The sequence below is a fragment of the Petromyzon marinus genome, chromosome 2 (genome assembly GCF_048934315.1).
Source record: "Petromyzon marinus isolate PM22_M1 ecotype Great Lakes invasive population chromosome 2, UKy_Petmar_22M1.pri1.0, whole genome shotgun sequence".
Taxonomy (NCBI): Eukaryota; Metazoa; Chordata; class Hyperoartia; order Petromyzontiformes; family Petromyzontidae; genus Petromyzon; species Petromyzon marinus.
Window position 1 is genome coordinate 23,985,259 of NC_133668.1, and position 20,169 is coordinate 24,005,427.

A 20,169-nucleotide genomic window follows, 5' to 3' on the forward strand; every position below is an offset into this window, starting at 1 on the left:
AGATATCGGCCGCAGATCGGTGTGGCGTCTTCAGTGTTGTGGGAATTATAAATTCCCCAGGAAGAGCTAGAGTCTGTCTCCAGAGAAAGGGAGGTCTGGACCGTCACTACTCAACATGCTGCCGCCTCGACCTTCTCCAGGACAAGAGGATTGAGAAACGAACGAATGAACGTTTTTTTACACAACAACTCGAGTTAAATAACTGTGTTATTTGTTGGGTCATGTAAGACCTGGCACAATGTTTCTCCTTGAACCTCTAGCATGAAACCCTTGGTTTCAATGTCAGGCTTCAGAACACAATTGTCTTTACACGTGGGTGAGATATGAAAAAATATCATCCACTGGCACAAACTGTTTTAACATTGAAAAAAGTGACACATATATTGATATCATTTCAAATTTTTACTTTAATTTTGAGTGCTTAGAAATTACATGTTTATTTTAACTAAATTATCATTCTTAAGTTAAATCCCATTTAATTTTCTATTAACTTCTCATGACACGGATTTATTCCTCAGCTAATTGAATCTGAAAGTTTAGATATTGTAAGTTATGGGAAAGTGGAACAAGACTTGATCTATCATGGTTTATTTCAGCAACTTGCAGTAATTATGCTTGTTGCTGCAAAGGGCAGCCAAATATTAATACAAGGCGCCGCAGTGCTGTCAAACGAAGGCCAAAACATTTACTTTCCTTTGTAAAAACACTTGGCATGCGCAGTGCTAGGCTGGCTATCAGTGTTGTATTGCAATTGCTGAGAGGTCCTTTAAGTCTACCATGCCTCAGAGACTTGAAATGTGTCTGGCATCATAATCAGTCTTTTTTACAAGTCACTCATGATTTGAGGTCAGATAGATATTCAGTATAATTATTTTGACTCACAAACCTAGGCAAACAGATGCACGCATATATGCATCCAGTAAATTAGGTAAAATGTGAGTTTTTTTAGGTAAAAATGCACAAGGATGTATATAATTACCTTTTTTAAACGTTATATTTATATATTAAACATCGATCACAGGTGGACACTACATTGATTCAGTATTTAATGCACATATCACATTGATTCACAGGTTAAACAAATATGCACTTTAATGTATTTTTTTTTGTTACACAGCAGTAAGCTTATTGATCAAATCATAACTCGTCCAGCCATTATTAGTATAATGTGTGGAATGTACCATAGTACCACCTGCTCGGAACAGAGAGCAGTAGTAGCATGATAATGGCCTGATGCTGTCCCTGCAATCAGGGTTTTGGTCTCATTCCCCATTAGGAACAATTTACTTCTAATTGGTTTCTTTATCCAGTGGGACATTTGGTGTGCATTTGTTAGCACTGTTGAATAAAACAAAGTCATATACCAATGAAATAAGGGCTTGCTGTCTTGAATTCCATATGGTTATTCTATTCTTATGAGATTCAGCCTTTACAAGGGTTATATCAGTGTAAGCTAGAATCTAGGCCTTATTTTACTCAGTGACTGGTCAAAGCAGGATATAGTTTATGTATTTGCTGCTATGATAAATGGTTTAGAAACATAGTCATGAACAAAATAACTTTACAAAACCTCAAGCGTGTGCAACAAAATGTGTACAGATGCATACAGAAAGAGGAGCACGTGGAGTAGGGAACATACACAGGTTAAAGGCATCATTCAATTTGTTAAGAAAAATAGGTGAAAAGGAATGATCGCCGATGGTCAAGAATAGCGATGGAGTGGCATATAAAGAATGGAACGTTTTCTAGAGCAACAACTGAGGAGATGGAGCGATGGAATCAGCTGGTATGCAGGTGTGAGGTGGGTTTCTCACATCGCAGAATCATGAAAGATGATGACGGCTGTGGGGAGGCCTTCATCCAATTGATCATTAAATTACTTTAATTTAAAAAAGACTGAGAAATATGGAATTCGCAAACAACGAGGCATTATTTTAACGCATTGCTTTTAATTAAAAACACTCCCAAGCAACGTGGCCTCTGTGGTAGTCAAATCGCGTCTTTTACCAACCTGGGGGATGACTCCTCACCGCGCTGTGAGCGCCGCATACTATATAGACGTTCCCTTCAGCTAAACGGTGTCTGAGGTTGTATTTTGGAGAGCATGAGATGTAAAATTTGCACGCGAATCCCCATAGCAGGCAGATCTTGAGCACACGTACATTTTCCCGCAGTGTTTGAAGCTGCATGTTTATTCCTGTTGAAAGACAAAGGCGCACTAACAGTGCACCATCATTTTCACCGTGCGGTGTAGCTCACCATGTGTGTTGGCAGCCATCAGAGTGAAAATAATTTCATTTTATTTCTCCCCGGGCTATTTTCCATCTAAAGTAGCTCATTGATATAATAGTTTATCCAACCCTTGTCAAAATAGCTAATTATTTTTTTTCATAATGCGTCGTTCCATACTTAAGAAAATGTGTTATTCTTATTATTTACAGGATGTTCCACTCAGCTGATTAGTGACATAAACGCACATATTTTGCAAAGATTTACGATCCGTCTGCACATAATCAGATCCAAATGCATAGTTATGCAAGATGTTTTTTTCTTTTAAACAAACACATTTAGCTTGCCCTATGACACAAGCTGTATTGCTCAGTGCCAACCTTTAAAGCTGAACTCAGCCACCATGAAACTAGAGACCAGTTGTAGCCAAAATGCATTACACTTCAAATTGTCATGCCAATTGTTTATTGAAACTTTTTAAAGTTATTTTGCGTGGGATTATGTTTTTTTTTATTTTAAGTAGTTCTAATAGTACATATACTGTACCCAAGACATGTTTTTTCAGAAGAGAATGAAAAATCAACAAGTATATTTTGTGACGGCTATACATGAATTTTGATGAAAGTTTATTTTAGTTCTACTCTTTGTAAGATAATTTCAATAGACGCATTTGCACTTATTTCAGAAGAAAGTTGTAATCATGGCTATACCTACTATGACATATGTATCATAAGCATGGACGCTGACAAAGACGATGAAAAAAACTAAAAATGACATAAAGTCTCATGGATTTAGTATTACATTGGGAGACAGAAAGAGGAACACATTTGTTTAAAGAACATTTTCAAGGGAAAGACTTCACTCTAACTGTTAATAAAAGTAAGTTAGCTTGGGCATGTCGCTATAAGAGATGATGTCGCTAGAAGGGATGATGGCTGATGGTCAATAACAATGACACTGTCAGCCAAGGGGTGAAAATGCATTCAATAGGAGAGGCACCAAGGAGATGGAGTGATTCAATCAGTTATTTTGCAGGTGGAAGGTGGATTGTTACATCCCAGGAGTGTGAGAAGTGGAAATGTCTTGGGGAGGCCTTCATCTAGCAGTGGATTGATCATGGCTGATGATGATGATGAATGCCTATTATACCATAATGGTAATCACAATTGAAAAGCTATATCATCTAGATCAGGGATCCCCAACCCCCGGGCCACGGACCTGTACTGGTCCGTGGCTTGTTCGGAACCGGGCCGCACAGCAGGAGGAGGTGAGAGTGGTGATTCCGCACGTGGCCCGCCCATTATTTGATTATTTACCACTTCCATCCGCGCCTCTTTCCCGCACTGCGCACTTGTCACAGTTTTGGTAAGCCCACAAGCTAACCCTAGCCAACATTAGTAAAAAACAAACGTCTCTGGAGAGCTTCTTTGAAAAGAGGGAAAGACCCAATGGTGACCCCCCCCCACCCCCTGGTCCGTGAAAAAATTGTCTTCCACGAAACCGGTCCCTGGTGCCAAAAAGGTTGAGGATCGCTGCTCTACATAGTTACCACTTCTGCAAAGTTATTTGCAGAAGAAACCTAACAATCAAAAAACATCTTCTTTGGTTCTTTCGGTAAAGTCACGTAGAATGAGAATAAAATAATAAATTGATAAAATAAAATAACACAATAATATTCTCACGACGTTTCGGCCACAACACAAGCGGCCTTCATCAGGTGAAGGGAGCGAGACTGTCTGGTAGGACAGCGCTGGAGTGAGAGAGCCACGTTCAGATCACGGCTTTTAAGCTGTGTGAGAGGAACAAAGAGCCTTGACGAAGGAATTAGCATAAAATTTAGCATTGAAAAGGCTGAATGATTAACTTGTGACTGGTCACAGAAATAGCTATGTTAAAAGTTAAAGCATACACATACGCAGAGGCACCCATTGTTAAAAGGAATTAGCATAGAATTTAGCATTGAAATAGCTAAATTAAGGCATTCGCTTGTAACTGCTACAGAAATAGTTACGTTGAAGTCAGAGCATACACATTCACCGAGGCACTTAGTACAAATCAAAACAGGAGAATTTAGCATTGAAATAACTAGGCGAATTTAGCATTGAAATAACTGGGTGATTTGCTAGTGACTGGTCACAGAAATGACTACAAATCTGAGCTATTCACAGTACTATATAGTGAACCAATAAAAACTAAAATATAAATTACCTTCATGTTATCAATAAACTCTATATTCTCCAATCAGCTAAGCTACCAACCATAAGTCGTTATATATCACAATGCTATATGGCGAAAAAATGGGTGGATTCTTACCCTCAAATTTCCGTACCACGGATAGCTACGGGCCCCGTTCAGACGGACGAGTTCGTCCATGGTCGGAACAGAGGAGGGGGAGAGAGACAGCTGCGAAGCCCTAGTATACTCCATGTTGTAAACCATACCATTAACCGTGGTGTGAGAGGTATTAAGAGGCAATGCTGGCGAAAGAGCTGCGGTCTGAAGGTCATCGTAAAATTACAATTAATTAAGAACAGAAATGATTTAACACATCTTTCCAGTGGTTACTGAGCCTGAATCCATCTTCTCGGTTGAAATTGTCTCTGTGCTTGTATATGTGAATGGCCTCATGAACGAATCTCTCATGGTAGCCAGTTGGTTTGCAAAGAACCTCCGTCTTGGAGAAGTCAATGTCATGTGAGCCCACTGAATTGTAACAGTGATCTGCCACGGCAGAGGAGTTCGTCTTACCGTGTTTCAAGTCTGCTTTATGTTCGCGGATGCGATCCGAGATATGTCTTTTGGTTTCTCCAATGTAGCTACTACCACAGAGGCACTTTAGTTTGTAAACGCCCGGGTACTGTATGTCTGGAAGAGCATCTTTTACAGATGGAACTAAATCACGGATTTTGTGTACTGTGTTGAATCGGACCTGGATCTTGTGTTTATTCAGGATTTTGGAGATCTTTTTAGTGACCCCTGCAATGTAGGGTAAGGTGATGGTTTTGAGTGGCTCCACAAGAGGATCCTTCTTCATGACTGGAGTGATGGCTTTGCGGATTGTGTAGTCGGAGTAGCCATTAGCCCTGAGAGCCTGGTGTACGTGTTTGAGTTCACTGGTAATGTGTTCCTGGTCGGAAATGCATTGGGCTCTATGGTATAGAGTCTTGATGAGGCAGTTCTTCTGGGATGGATGGTGGTGGGAATCCGGTTTCAAGTAAGCATCTGTATGGGTAGCTTTCCTGTAGACAGAGTGGCTCATTGAACCATCATGTCTCCTTTTAATTAAGACATCCAGAAAGGGTAGTTTGCCATCTTTTTCGACCTCCATGGTAAATCTGATGGCTGGGTGTATGGAATTGATGTGGTCGCGGAATTGGTCTAGAGCAGGCTGGCCATGTGGCCAGATGACAAAGGTGTCATCAACGTACCTCTTCCATAAGGTCGGGCGTAGAGTGGCAGTCTGGATGGCGTCAGTTTCAAAATTTTCCATGAATACGTTGGCTACAACCGGAGATAGGGGGGAGCCCATTGGGGTGCCCTCAGTTTGTTTGTAGAAAGTTCCATTCCAGGTGAAGTATGTGTTGGTTAAGCAATGTCTCACCAGGGGGGGTACATCAGTATGCAGTCCTTGATGAACCAGGTCTTCAATGATAGCGTAATTAATCGCAGTAACAGTTCCATTTCTGATGGTCTGAAATCCGTTTTAGCTAAAGGTCTAAACTTTGCTGTCACACCGAGACACTTACCGGTTAATGATATCATTGCCCATGTCGACGTTGCACTCAAGGGCTTGAGTCACATCTCTGCAGACGTAGCAAGATCTGAAATCGCTGCAACCCTCAAAAACGCTAAGTTGCCACCTAGCAACATCAGCAAAGACGAACGTTTTGAATTATCTCAATTAAAAAAGAGGGATGATATTGTCGTTCTCTCAGCCGACAAAGGCAATGCCACTGTCATCATGGACAAAACAGAATATAACAACAAAATTCAAGAACTACTCAACGATGGCAGCTATACAAAAATAAAAAGAGATCCCACCAACAGCCTGGTCACCAAAACGAACAAAATAATCTCTGATTCAACAGCATTAATTGATGAGAACAAACAGTTCTTGTTGAAACCCTCTGCTGCCAGACCACCAAGATTATATGGCCTTCCAAAGATACACAAAGAAGATACACCCCTTCGTCCCATCGTCTCTACTATCAGCTCCCCCACCTACAAACTGGCACGTTTTCTGGCTGATATACTGCGACCTTTCACTGGAAAAACCACCTCTGCGGTACTAAATTCTACTCACCTGGTATCGACAATCAAAGACATTTCCCTGTCCCCAAACGACCTGCTTGTCAGTTTTGATGTGGTGTCCTTGTTCACCAAAGTCCCGGTACCTGACACCATCGCTATCATTGAAGACCTGGTTCATCAAGGACTGCATACTGATGTACCCCCCCTGGTGAGACATTGCTTAACCAACACATACTTCACCTGGAATGGAACTTTCTACAAACAAACTGAGGGCACCCCAATGGGCTCCCCCCTATCTCCGGTTGTAGCCAACGTATTCATGGAAAAATTTGAAACTGACGCCATCCAGACTGCCACTCTACGCCCGACCTTATGGAAGAGGTACGTTGATGACACCTTTGTCATCTGGCCACATGGCCAGCCTGCTCTAGACCAATTCCGCGACCACATCAATTCCATACACCCAGCCATCAGATTTACCATGGAGGTCGAAAAAGATGGCAAACTACCCTTTCTGGATGTCTTAATTAAAAGGAGACATGATGGTTCAATGAGCCACTCTGTCTACAGGAAAGCTACCCATACAGATGCTTACTTGAAACCGAATTCTCACCACCATCCATCCCAGAAGAACTGCCTCATCAAGACTCTATACCATAGAGCCCAATGCATTTCCGACCAGGAACACATTACCAGTGAACTCAAACACGTACACCAGGCTCTCAGGGCTAATGGCTACTCTGACTACACAATCCGCAAAGCCATCACTCCAGTCATGAAGAAGGATCCTCTTGTGGAGCCACTCAAAACCATCACCTTACCATACATTGCAGGGGTCACTAAAAATATCTCCAATATCCTGAATAAACACAAGATCCAGGTCCGATTCAACACAGTACACAAAATCCGTGATTTAGTTCCATCTGTAAAAGATGCTCTTCCAGACATACAGTACCCGGGCGTTTACAAACTAAAGTGCCTCTGTGGTAGTAGCTACATTGGAGAAACCAAATGACATATCTCGGATCGCATCCGCGAACATAAAGCAGACTTGAAACACGGTAAGACGAACTCCTCTGCCGTGGCAGATCACTGTTACAATTCAGTGGGCTCACATGACATTGACTTCTCCAAGACGGAGGTTCTTTGCAAACCAACTGGCTACCATGAGAGATTCGTTCATGAGGCCATTCACATATACAAGCACAGAGACAATTTCAACCGAGAAGATGGATTCAGGCTCAGTAACCACTGGAAAGATGTGTTAAATCATTTCTGTTCTTAATTAATTGTAATTTTACGATGACCTTCAGACCGCAGCTCTTTCGCCAGCATTGCCTCTTAATACCTCTCACACCACGGTTAATGGTATGGTTTACAACATGGAGTATACTAGGGCTTCGCAGCTGTCTCTCTCCCCCTCCTCTGTTCCGACCATGGACGAACTCGTCCGTCTGAACGGGGCCCGTAGCTATCCGTGGTACGGAAATTTGAGGGTAAGAATCCACCCATTTTTTCGCCATATAGCATTGTGATATATAACGACTTATGGTTGGTAGCTTAGCTGATTGGAGAATATAGAGTTTATTGATAACATGAAGGTAATTTATATTTTAGTTTTTATTGGTTCACTATATAGTACTGTGAATAGCTCAGATTTGTAGACATTTCTGTGACCAGTCACTAGCAAATCACCCAGTTATTTCAATGCTAAATTCGCCTAGTTATTTCAATGCTAAATTCTCCTGTTTTGATTTGTACTAAGTGCCTCGGTGAATGTGTATGCTCTGACTTCAACGTAACTATTTCTGTAGCAGTTACAAGCGAATGCCTTAATTTAGCTATTTCAATGCTAAATTCTATGCTAATTCCTTTTAGCAATGGGTGCCTCTGCGGATGTGTATGCTTTAACTTTTAACATAGCTATTTCTGTGACCAGTCACAAGTTAATCATTCAGCCTTTTCAATGCTAAATTTTATGCTAATTCCTTCGTCAAGGCTCTTTGTTCCTCTCACACAGCTTAAAAGCCGTGATCTGAACGTGGCTCTCTCACTCCAGCGCTGTCCTACCAGACAGTCTCGCTCCCTTCACCTGATGAAGGCCGCTTGTGTTGTGGCCGAAACGTCGTGAGAATATTATTGTGTTATTTTATTTTATCAATTTATTATTTTATTCTCATTCTACGTGACTTTACCGAAAGAACCAAAGAAGATGAATCATTGCAGTCACGAAAGCTTTAAATCGAAATCAAAAAACAAATATAGAAAAATATATTTCAGCCATTTTTCCCAGACACTACTGGATGAAGGCCTCCTAACACTGTGTCAGTCATAACGGTTGTTTGACCATACTTCACCACACTGGTCAGTGCAAGTTGGCGAAGGCGGAACCCAGGACCAATTGATACATCCCACTGATTTGATGTTAGCTGGAACTGGTCATGAACATTTGCTTTCCAGGTTCATAGAGCAGTGTGTTAACCACTGCCCACCGCTCAACCATAGTAGAAATAACTATGCTAATTTTTGAAATGAGCAAACAGCGTTTGCATGTTATTTTCGTTGTCAGCAAAAACATTTTAATTTATTTTCAAAAATTGAAGTGAATACCAATGCATTGTTGGAGCAAGTGCCCGAGGCTATGGCTGTACCTACTGTACAGCCCCGCTGGAATGAATAAAAATGGCAACTTTGAAAATCCAAAGCTGATGCTCAGTCTGCTGAGAGGAGTGTATCTCCCGGTGGGCCCCCTTGGTTTCAGATTGGGCATGTTCTCTTTGGAGCAAAAGCATAAATAGGGTAATGTTTTGAAGATTGGACCTTGAGAACAATACGTGTCTGGGATTTAAATGCATATGAATACCGACTCAAATACAACATAATATTGTCATTCACCTGGTCCATTTCAAGGAAATTAAATACAGATAAGTTAATCTGTATATGTCCTATCCAATGTAAAACTAATAATTAAATATGATAACATGTTAGAAAATTATAAATATCGTTTGTAAAGAAAATCTGCGTAAACACAGGGGCTCTTTAATTATAACAGCCCGAGAGATAGGGTTGGTGGATTCTGCTGAGATCATCTGCATGAGATACCCAGTGCTGCATTTGTGTGAATACGTACAGCAAGTAGATTGAGAGCAACCTCTGTGGTTATTGATTTTGCTTTCCTTGTGTGCATAATATTCACGTGAATTAAGCATGCATAAACAGTCCAAATTATACTGGAGTTTTTTGTAACAGACAAAAATTTGACACATTCATCAATAATCGGCAAAGTTTGGGGCAATTTTCCTTCATATATGATTATTACAGGGCTCAGATAAATATATTTACATGGCTTAAATTAATTCCCAACGAATAAAATATATACAATTTTTGCTTCATCTTACTTGTGGCCAAGATTACAATGCCATGGCACTTGCGTCTACAATGGTTACCACAACATTCCAGGGTTGTGCCAATACTCCAGATAATAAAAAAAATGCTCCTCGAGAACATGGATTGGCGATTGGGCACATTGAATTAGTAATAGCTATGGCAGTGGTAGTGACATCTTCGGAGCAAACGTGGGGGCTCAGAATACTGAAATATCGACATGTTAAAAAACACAACATAGTCTCATTGCAAGGTAATAGTGAGCTTGTGAATACCCAGAAATATGTATTTATTTATTTTCCACGACAATATGTGTTTTTTGAACCTAAATGCCAAGGAAAATATATATTTTTTACTTATAATTTTTTTTATAATCTACATGGTATGTTTTATCTGATGTCATGGAAAATTACTCGGAAATATGTGTGTAATTGATCTGTACTTTTGGTATATTATGTGATAAATATGTGAACCCGACATTTTTATGGTACTCATCACTGCTGTCTGTCCACTGTTGCAGTAGTTAAACACCAAATCTTATTTTTTGCGTAATTGAATATATACAATGACTACATATATGCGTTTTTTCACATTGTCATGTGACCGGGATGTTGGTTTTTACAGCTGTTTAAATACCACCACATTGTGCTCCCTTTATCGGCAAACATGCACGCTTTGAATAGAGTGGTGAGAGCGTGTAACAAAAGGCTGATGTAATCACAGTAGACGGTCTCGATTCTCAGCTGAGTGTGATGTTGGCCATGAACTATGTAAGACAGACAATGTGAGAGGCGCTGCTACGTTTTATATGTGGGTGTTGTGGCTGCTTGTATGGTCAGGTTTGAAAGGAAGGCTATGTTAACTGGCTTTCTTTTCACCGGACAATTCAGATTGGCACAACTTTTGAAAAGATTTGCTATTTTTTTACAAACGTTGTCAAATTTAACAACACATGTTTTGATGTTTTTTTTTTTACAATGGCAATGTGATTTTTGACAATGGTGCAGAGATTAAAATAAAGACGTGTATTCACACAGATGCTGTTTTAATACGATATCGTTTAAGTAAGATAAAGCACAGGCTAAATTTTGCTCATAAAACCTTAGGTGGACAGTTCTCTGTAAATATGAAACACAAATATTGTATGATCAAACTCTTGATTTCATTGCATTTTTCAGTGTTTCATTGTTTTGATATTTAATAAATTAGAAGATCCATGCAGATTGCTCAAAATGGAAACATTAAGCTGCAAATTTAATTTAGATACATAGTAACACATGACAGCAAGTGACATGTCGATGCCAAGCAGAATGCACTAACGGATTTATGAAATAATTGCCTTAGAATTTCCAAAATTACAGCATTTTTTTATATTCTGATTCTAATCTACTTAACATCAAACCCGTTTACAACATGAAATATCCTGAATTGAACAATATGTACCTCCAGTGTACTTACAGGGTAGTGATGGAGGCCCGTTTTAATAATTCAGATGAGAAGGATGTTTTATATACGTAGAGAGATTATATAAATGGATAACTAGGACAGTGCCAGGCTGCGTACCCAGTGATTCCAATTACCAAAGTCCACCGTTTGTGTAGTTACATCGCTGGATGTCAACATGCTAGGTGCAGTGCCGGCCCTAGAGGGGCCCGGTGAGCGCTGAATATAATAGCGCTAGATGGCACCACGCTTTACGCGCAGTGCCGACCCTACCAGGACAGGGTGTGTGGGTGCCAGCCGAAGGATGAGGTTATGTGAGGCCATGGCACTCTGGTTGACCCGGGAGGACACGTGACCAGTTAAGTTGACAAAGGGGCCCCAAGATGGGGCTAGGGGTGGTCACCTGATTGTGACCCAGATCCTTCCTGAGGATTCTGGAAGGTGGACGTGGCCAAGGGCGAAGCCGGCCACTCTTCAGAGAATATAAGCTGGGTCCCGAGAGGGGAGCAGGGTTGTTGTTCATCCTGGAAGAAACCTTCATCTCCGTTCTCCGTTCAACGAGTCTCCAACACGTGGACCCGGGCCGAAGCTGTTGGTCCCGGTCCATAGTAGCAGTTACGTTGTAACTAGGGTAGTTAGCCGGGTGGTCACCGCCATAGGTTGTTATTCTGTTAAGGGGAAAGTTACCCTGTGTGTTGGAACTGAATAAATGTGTTGTCTTCAAGTATACGTCTGCGACTTAGTTGAACCCATTACATATGTATGTATGTTAAACTTATTTTTCACCATACGTAGCCAACCATGCTAATCGGAGGTGCTGGAGAAGGCCAATAAACTAAACACAAAAATCCGTTTTCAAGAAATGAGTGAAATGAATCAAGAATGGACGATTTTGTGCTGGTGCAATACCCCTAAGACATCTTTTAGATAAAAATGTATCAAGATCTCCCTTGAAAAAAAGAGAACGAATTTCCAAGTTAATTTGCATTTGATTAAATAAAGGTAATAAATAAAGCATAACATTGACTCGTCGGAGAATTGCCTGTTCCAGATGTATCATAAGTCCAAGGCTACAATGAAACTTCCAGCAACAAGAACAGTAATGATGTGACTTTCTAAGCGGTTTTAGGGATAGTTCTTCAGTGACTGTGGGTCTTAAAACAATTCAGTTAACTGGTGGCATGGGTGACGGAAGTTTGCTTGAAATTGCTAAATCTGCTATCCGTCAAGGAAAAAGGCTATACGTGACCACATTTGGAACACCAATTTCTTATCAATGTTTTTTTGTGGATTATATCAAAGTCATGCAAAGAAAAATCACGATTTCTAGAATATACCTGAATACGATTTACACAAGATTAATTTTATATAGGCACCCTGGGCTTCCATGAATGTTTTCACTCAATGATAATCACTTGACTTTCCTAATAGTAAAAATGACTACATTTATTTATGTGCCTGATGCTGCAATTACATTAATTCCATTTATTTCAAATACATGTACCCATTGTTTATTAGAAATGTTAAGATAAAATTGCAACATTTGCAGAAAGGTGAATTTGGAGCAAAAAACTACTTGCTATGTTATGTTTTTATATCATCAAAAGCTTTATGTTTTTTAGTTGAAATATATTTTATTAGTATTCTAAATATATCTATACAGGACATTAACAAACACATTTAAATACTGGAAAAAGTTTCCACTGACATTAAATTGCATTCCGAAGCCATATTATAAATAGGAGAACTTAAATCACGCAATGACTCAAGACAAGCTTTAGTTATGTCATGCGACATTGCATGCAGCAAGTGCCACCCACAATTAATCTCTGCTTCGAAATGTATTCTATCACAGCAGGCAACTTCATAGCACTATAGCAGGTTTGCGTGGCTTGAAAATGGCATTCAACATGGATATACTGTATGGCTGCAAGGAGTGTTCACCCCTGGCAGGGTGAATGCACCTGGGAAGTCTGGAGGGGCCATCCTCCCTCTCCTGCCATCAAGTGTTTGCAGGGCTCATTAGCTGTGAGAGTCTGAGCTCATTAGTGAGGAAAGAAAGAAGCCACACTCGTGTTGCTGCATCCTGTCATAAATACAAACAAATTAGGAGGTTGGTTAAACAATAAACAATTACATTAACCATTCGAGAGTAATAAAACAAATACACCATTAGCATCACAATATTAAATCTGATCACTTTCCTTAGATGTATAATGGAGAACCGTGAGAGATGGTGACAACGTACGGGGGAATTAATTTGCCATTGCTGATGATAATCACAATGAATGAGATGCATACTTATGTTGAAATCAAGCAAGCCACATTTATATTGTAACCTCAGCTCTTGAGTGCAGAAACAATTTTCCTTTAACATTTTATGCTTTGAGCATGTGGAACCTTCACCCACTCCCTATTACAATCCTAGCACATAGAACGCTGTATGGCTGCTGCCCCATTAGGACAGTACTTACGCAAGTGATGTTGTAGTTATAACACCTAAACATTGGTATATATCATGTTCAAATCTTAGTTTAACTGATCCTATTGTCCCTCTCCGGTCAATTGACTATGATAAATTGAAAATGTAATTTCTGCCACTGGCTCAGAGCCACCAATAGAGATGAGCACTGCCCATTCGCTTGTTTGATCAGTGAAACACTGATTTTTTTATAATTGAAGAGTGCTCTAAAAATGGAAATACTAATCACATTGATGCACGTTTATTTTGGTGGTTCCATTTGCATTAAATTATTGTGAAAATGTAATGTGCTCGCTCGAATGCGCGACATATATAATCTGCTGGGTACATTCTACCTCAAAAGCACACAGATTGCCACTTGCCCCTCCTGTATGCTCATCAGTGTTTTTATGTTACCCTGGAATCTTCCCATGCCAGAAATTAACCACAATACCTTGCTGATCTCGTCAAGGAGCATAAACCATCAAGCGAACTCCGGTCATCCTCACAGCAACTTTTGGCTGGCCATGGAACAAAGACAGTCACTGCATCGTGCGCTTTCAGATGCGCTTCTGTGGCCTTCTGGAACACTCTTCCGATATTAGGAAGCTACTGGAGCTATGCACTTTTAAATCTAGATTAAAAACTAAATTCTTACAACTGCTTTTTGTGTTTAGTTTGTTGTCTTCCCCCCCCACACCTCCGATTAGCACGGTTGGCTATGTCCGGTGCGAAAGAAGTTCAACATACATACATTTCACAATACATACATTTCACAATACACATGTCGCAAATTATTTGTTAACATTTTTTCGTATGGGTTTTGATGTAAGGTTTCTAAAAAAAATACACAGGAAGCATTAGGGAGTACGTTCGAGAGCAGGACACAGCAGTATAACGTTAAATTCTGCCCACAATGTAATTAACATTTATGAATGCACTCGGCAGCCATGCCTAGGGGCAGAACACTGTGATGTCACAATCTAAGTCTTGTGAGGCCACGGAAATTTAAGGAGACACTTCTCATGCCACTCTACCACCTTTGTTATTGCTATGATCTGTTGGAGTCCCTGTTCTTCCATTGTAACATGTTGCAAATAATTTCAAGGTGACATATCATTGTCAAGTATTCTAGCAGAGCAGGTGCTTGGAACAAATTTCAAGAGTCAAGGAAAGATATTAATGGCTCATTCAAGAAACCAAACACATGTGGATATAAAACCCCTCTTAATACTTTGCTGAGAAAATTATCAAATTTTTTGTATTTTTTCCCATTTTATTCATATTTTAGCTTAATACTTTCCTAGGATTAAGATAATATATATGCAAGCAGTACACAACACACTAAAAATGTATTGCAGAAGGAATTGTTGTATACTGTATACCTATTATTCATTAAGATATAGATGCAGTTGAGTGAAGGCTCATGCATTCATATTGTAGCTCAGAGCAGAGCGACACATATGTTGTGTTTCTATATCGGAGTGTGGGCAGTGTTGTGATAGAATGTTCCACCATTGACTCTTTAATCCTGCATTATCCAGCTTCCTCGGTCAACCCAAAGGTTTCTTTGAGATGGAGGCTGTTACTCTTGATGTTACTTTCAAATAAGTCCAACCAACTAAAACTATTTTTTATTTTATTTTACCAGGTAAGGCCCGCTGACCTACACACCTCTATTACAGAAGCGACCTGGGCACAAATGATAGCTCAACGAAGTAGCTTAGCACGTGGAAATTTATAGTGACCAATTCCATGCGACCACGGAAAGAGAGGCATGCAAACTCCAAACTACTGTATACAGGCATCAGGGTTGGGATCGAATCCATGGCCTCCTGCATACTAGGTGAGGTAATTCTGAGCAACCGATTTTCACCTATTCTCTATGATGGCACTAAAATTTATGAATGTGTAATGACAGGGTGACACCTGCTGGCCGGGAAATGGAATCACGGGTACGGGGACGCTTAAAATAACAACCAATCAGAGAAGGAGCGTTATCTGGGGCAAAGGTAACAGGTGGGGTTAGCCGAGATACTCCGGGAAGCTGCTCGAAGGTTCCACAAGAGGGCGTTTGCCGGAGGCGGAGCCTAGCCACGCTTGGGGGAATATAAGGGGGAGCGGACCCAGGGCTCGGGGTTCGTGTGTGGGTTCTTGGGTCCTGGCTGCATCGCTGCTCGCAGACATCTCTCTCCGTCGTCCTGCCACTTGGAAGATCTCCTGCGGGGTTTCCACCGCTATCATTGTCACGCCGCCAGCTAGCGGCGTAGCCGAGTGAGGGCGGTGGGACCACGCTGAGTGATCAGCTGTGTGTAGCCTGTAGAGACGTTAATATCTAAGTGATGTACTCAGAGTGAGTAAATAAGTGTTGGCCTGTGTTGTTCCCAGTGTGAGAAACAAAAGAAGTACCCTCTACACGATGTGTCGCGGAAGTCGCTCATTACAATGTATAGCTCAGGGGTCGGGAACCTATGGCTCGCGAGCCAGATGTGGCTCTTTTGATGATTGCATATGGCTCGCAGATAAAACAAAATATTCTCACTTGTTTTAATCCATCCATCGATTTTTCACTGCGCATGTCCTGTTCAGGGCTGCAGGAGCAATTGTCCATTATTTTAATTGGATGATACTGGCCTACGTTTGCCGTTGCTGGGTAAAACAGGTAAACGCCCCCTTTTGAATCAGTCTGAGACTGCGTCTGCTCGGTCATTAGCTCAAAGCTAACCCTTCGACGAAGAAGATGGCGAAAAGAAAAAAAGACGACGAGTATCGTACATTTCAGGACGAATGGACCGAAGAATTCGCCTTTGTGGAGAGAGCGGGTTCTGCGGTGTGTCTAATTTGCAATGACAAAATTACATCGTTGAAACGGTCGAATGTAAAGCGGCACTTCGACACGCGCCACGCTACCTTTGCATCAAAATACCCTGCGGGAGACAGCAGAAAGAAAGCGTGCCAAGAGCTGAGCAGGGTGCAAGCTAGCCAGCAGCAACTCCGCGTATGGACCCGGCAAGGTGACTATAATTCGGCTAGCTTTGCTGGTTCTTTAGCAATAGTGAGGAACGGAAAACCATTCACAGATGGCGAGTATGCTAAAACGTTCATGCTGGATGTAGCCAATGAACTTTTTGATGATCTTCCGAACAAAGACAAGATAATCAAACGGATACAAGACATGCCTCTGTCGGCAAGAACTGTTCATGATCGTACCATCGTGATGGCAAACAAAGTGGAGGAAACGCAAGTGAAGGACATAAATGCAGCGCCGTTCTTTTCTCTGGCTTTGGATGAGTCAACAGACGTGAGCCATTTGTCGCAGTTCAGCGTGATTGCAAGATATGCTGTTGGTGACACACTGCGCGAAGAAAGTCTTGCTGTTCTGCCATTAAAAGGGTCCACAAGAGGTGAGGATTTATTCAAGTCTTTCATGGAGTTTGCTCAAGAAAAAAGTCTACCTATGGATAAACTTCTCTCAGTGTGTACTGATGGTGCTCCGTGTATGGTGGGGAAAAACAAAGCATTTGTGGCGCTTCTCCGTGAACATGAAAATAGACCCATCCTAAGTTTCCATTGCATTATACACCAGGAGGCACTTTGTGCTCAGATGTGTGACAGGCAGTTTGGCGAAGTGATGTCGCTGGTCATTCGTGTGATCAACTTTATTGTTGCCCGAGCCTTAAATGATCGCCAGTTTAAAACACTGCTGGATGAAGTTGTAAATAACTATCCTGGTCTGCTTTTGCACAGCAATGTGCGTTGGTTGTCAAGAGGTAAGGTGCTTAGCCGTTTTGCGGCTTGCCTGAACGAAATCCGGACTTTCCTTGAAATGAAAGGCGTCGGGCATCCTGAGCTAGCCGACACCGAGTGGCTCCTCAAGTTTTACTATCTCGTAGATCTGACTGAACATCTGAACCAGCTCAACGTGAAAATGCAAGGCATTGGAAATACAGTGTTATCCCTTCAACAAGCTGTATTTGCTTTTGAAAACAAGCTGGAGCTTTTCATCACGGATCTTGAAACAGGTCGTTTACTACATTTTGAAAAACTGAGCCAATTTAAAGATGCATGCACAGCAAGTGAGCCCATTCAAAACCTTGATCTCCACCAGCTAGCTGGCTGCACATCCAGTCTCCTACAGTCCTTCAAAGCACGCTTTGGAGAATTTCGTGAGCACACTCGTCTTTTTAAGTTCATCACCCATCCAAACGAGTGTTCACTGAACACAGCCGACCTGAATTACATCCCTGGTGTCTCCGTCAGAGATTTTGAAGCAGAAGTGGCTGACCTGAAGGCCTCAGACATGTGGGTGAATAAGTTCAAGTCACTGAATGAAGATTTGGAAAGAATCACACGACAGAAAGCGGAGTTGGCGAGCAAGCACATGTGGACAGAAATGAAAAAACTCCAACCCGAAGACCAGCTGATTCTCAAAACTTGGAACGCGCTTCCTGTCACATACCACACACTGCAGCGTGTGAGTATTGCTGTATTGACCATGTTTGGATCTACGTATGCATGTGAGCAGTCATTCTCACATCTTAAAAACATCAAGTCCAACCTACGATCACGTTTAACGGATGAAAGCCTCAACGCCTGCATGAAGCTTAACCTCACCAAGTACCAACCCGACTACAAAGACATCAGCAAATCCATGCAGCACCAGAAGTCGCATTAATGGTGAGTGTTATAACAACATTATTTAAAATAATAAATTCAGAGGCTTATTATACTGACATTTAGTTGAATTCACTTTTAAAATATATTATATGGCTCTCACTGAAATAAATTTCCAAATTTTTTGCTTTCATGGCTCTCTTAGTCAAAAAGGTTCCCGACCCCTGGTATAGCTGAACAACAAACAGGTAGTCTCATACCAGTTTGTGTATGATCAGTTCACAATTTACTGTTTGTTTGATATATCATTCATAGTATGAATGATCTCTCATGAACTGTAGAGTGTTTATAGTTACTGCTTGTGTCTACGTGGTGCTGAAAAAAAACTCATAGCTGAAATATTACCAACAACAGCGAAGGGCTAAAATATTGATGAAAAAGTTAAATAAGTTTGGTGATAAAATTTGAGGTCCATTTGGTAATAAGTTGGAGAACAACTGGATATCATAAATCACTCTTTGGTTGACCAAGTGCTTTGCGGGATATCTCATCTGTTAGAAGAGAAATGTCAAAAGGCCTTAGCTTCCGCCTGAATAGCCTTTACAAGTTACATATGTTTGACAAAATAAGAATGCCTGTATATGTAGAGTGGAACAGAACATTCTTAATTAACAATCAAGTCAACCGCACTACTTATGGATATCATATTGTCACATTTTATTTTACCCTTTCACAAGAGTGACTTGAAGTGCATTACAGTTTATGGCCGGATGGTTGGTATACACATGTAGTGGGTTCCGGAGACACTTCGGATAGGTAACTTTTTTTTATTACAATACAGCACTCCAACAGTCCTTATAGACTGGTTCAGCCATGGGACACAGCCTACTCCTAGCGTGCCGTGACACTGGCAACGCTTTCGGGTCCTCCGCTATAACTACCCTAGGGGAGGCTACCCTGACCCGACCCAGCCAAGGTGCGGGTCTAGACTCTGGCTTCCTCGGACCTCGCCCTCAGAAGGGCGTGGGACCGGGAGTCCCAGAGTCCCACCACTGACCCAGAGTCCCACCACTGGCCCAGAGTCCCACCACTGACCCAGAGTCCCACCACTGACCCAGAGTCCCACCACTGGCCCAGAGTCCCACCACTGGCCCAGAGTCCCACCACTGACCCAGAGTCCCACCACCGGCCCGCACAGCGTCCCGGTCCTGACAAGGACAGTGGGTCGAGGGGGTCCAGGGTCTAGCTGCTGGCCTTCGGTCTTCAACTGGTCCCAAATCGGCTGGGGAGGTCCCCTTTTATGGCCCTTGCCTATTGAGGGCTGGGGCTGCGAGGGATCCTAGAACCCCCGCAGCCCCCCCCCCCCTCGTTGGGGGCGCCAAGGGGCTTAGCTGTCTGGGGATCCTAGAACCCCCAGTAGCCCCTCCCCTCTTGGGCTGGCGCTGCAGCCCCTCCCCTGACGGTACGAGGTACCGTTCCATCTATGGTGCTACACACACACAAAACAACCTGGACACAAGATAACTTGGATATGCTCCTGAAAATCGCTATTTAGGGAAAACGTGCACATCAACTGTGCAGTGCTCATATATTATATGTACTTAATTATCGACAATATGTTGTTATTTGCAGTTACATGTTGCAGCTGTTTTCCAGTTATGTATTTTGTCTACGTTTATTGTCACTTTTACAAACGTTATGAAACAAATAGCATTCATCAAAATATAATATACGTAGGTTTAATTGCATTAATCTGATGCAATGCATACATTATACATGCTATACAT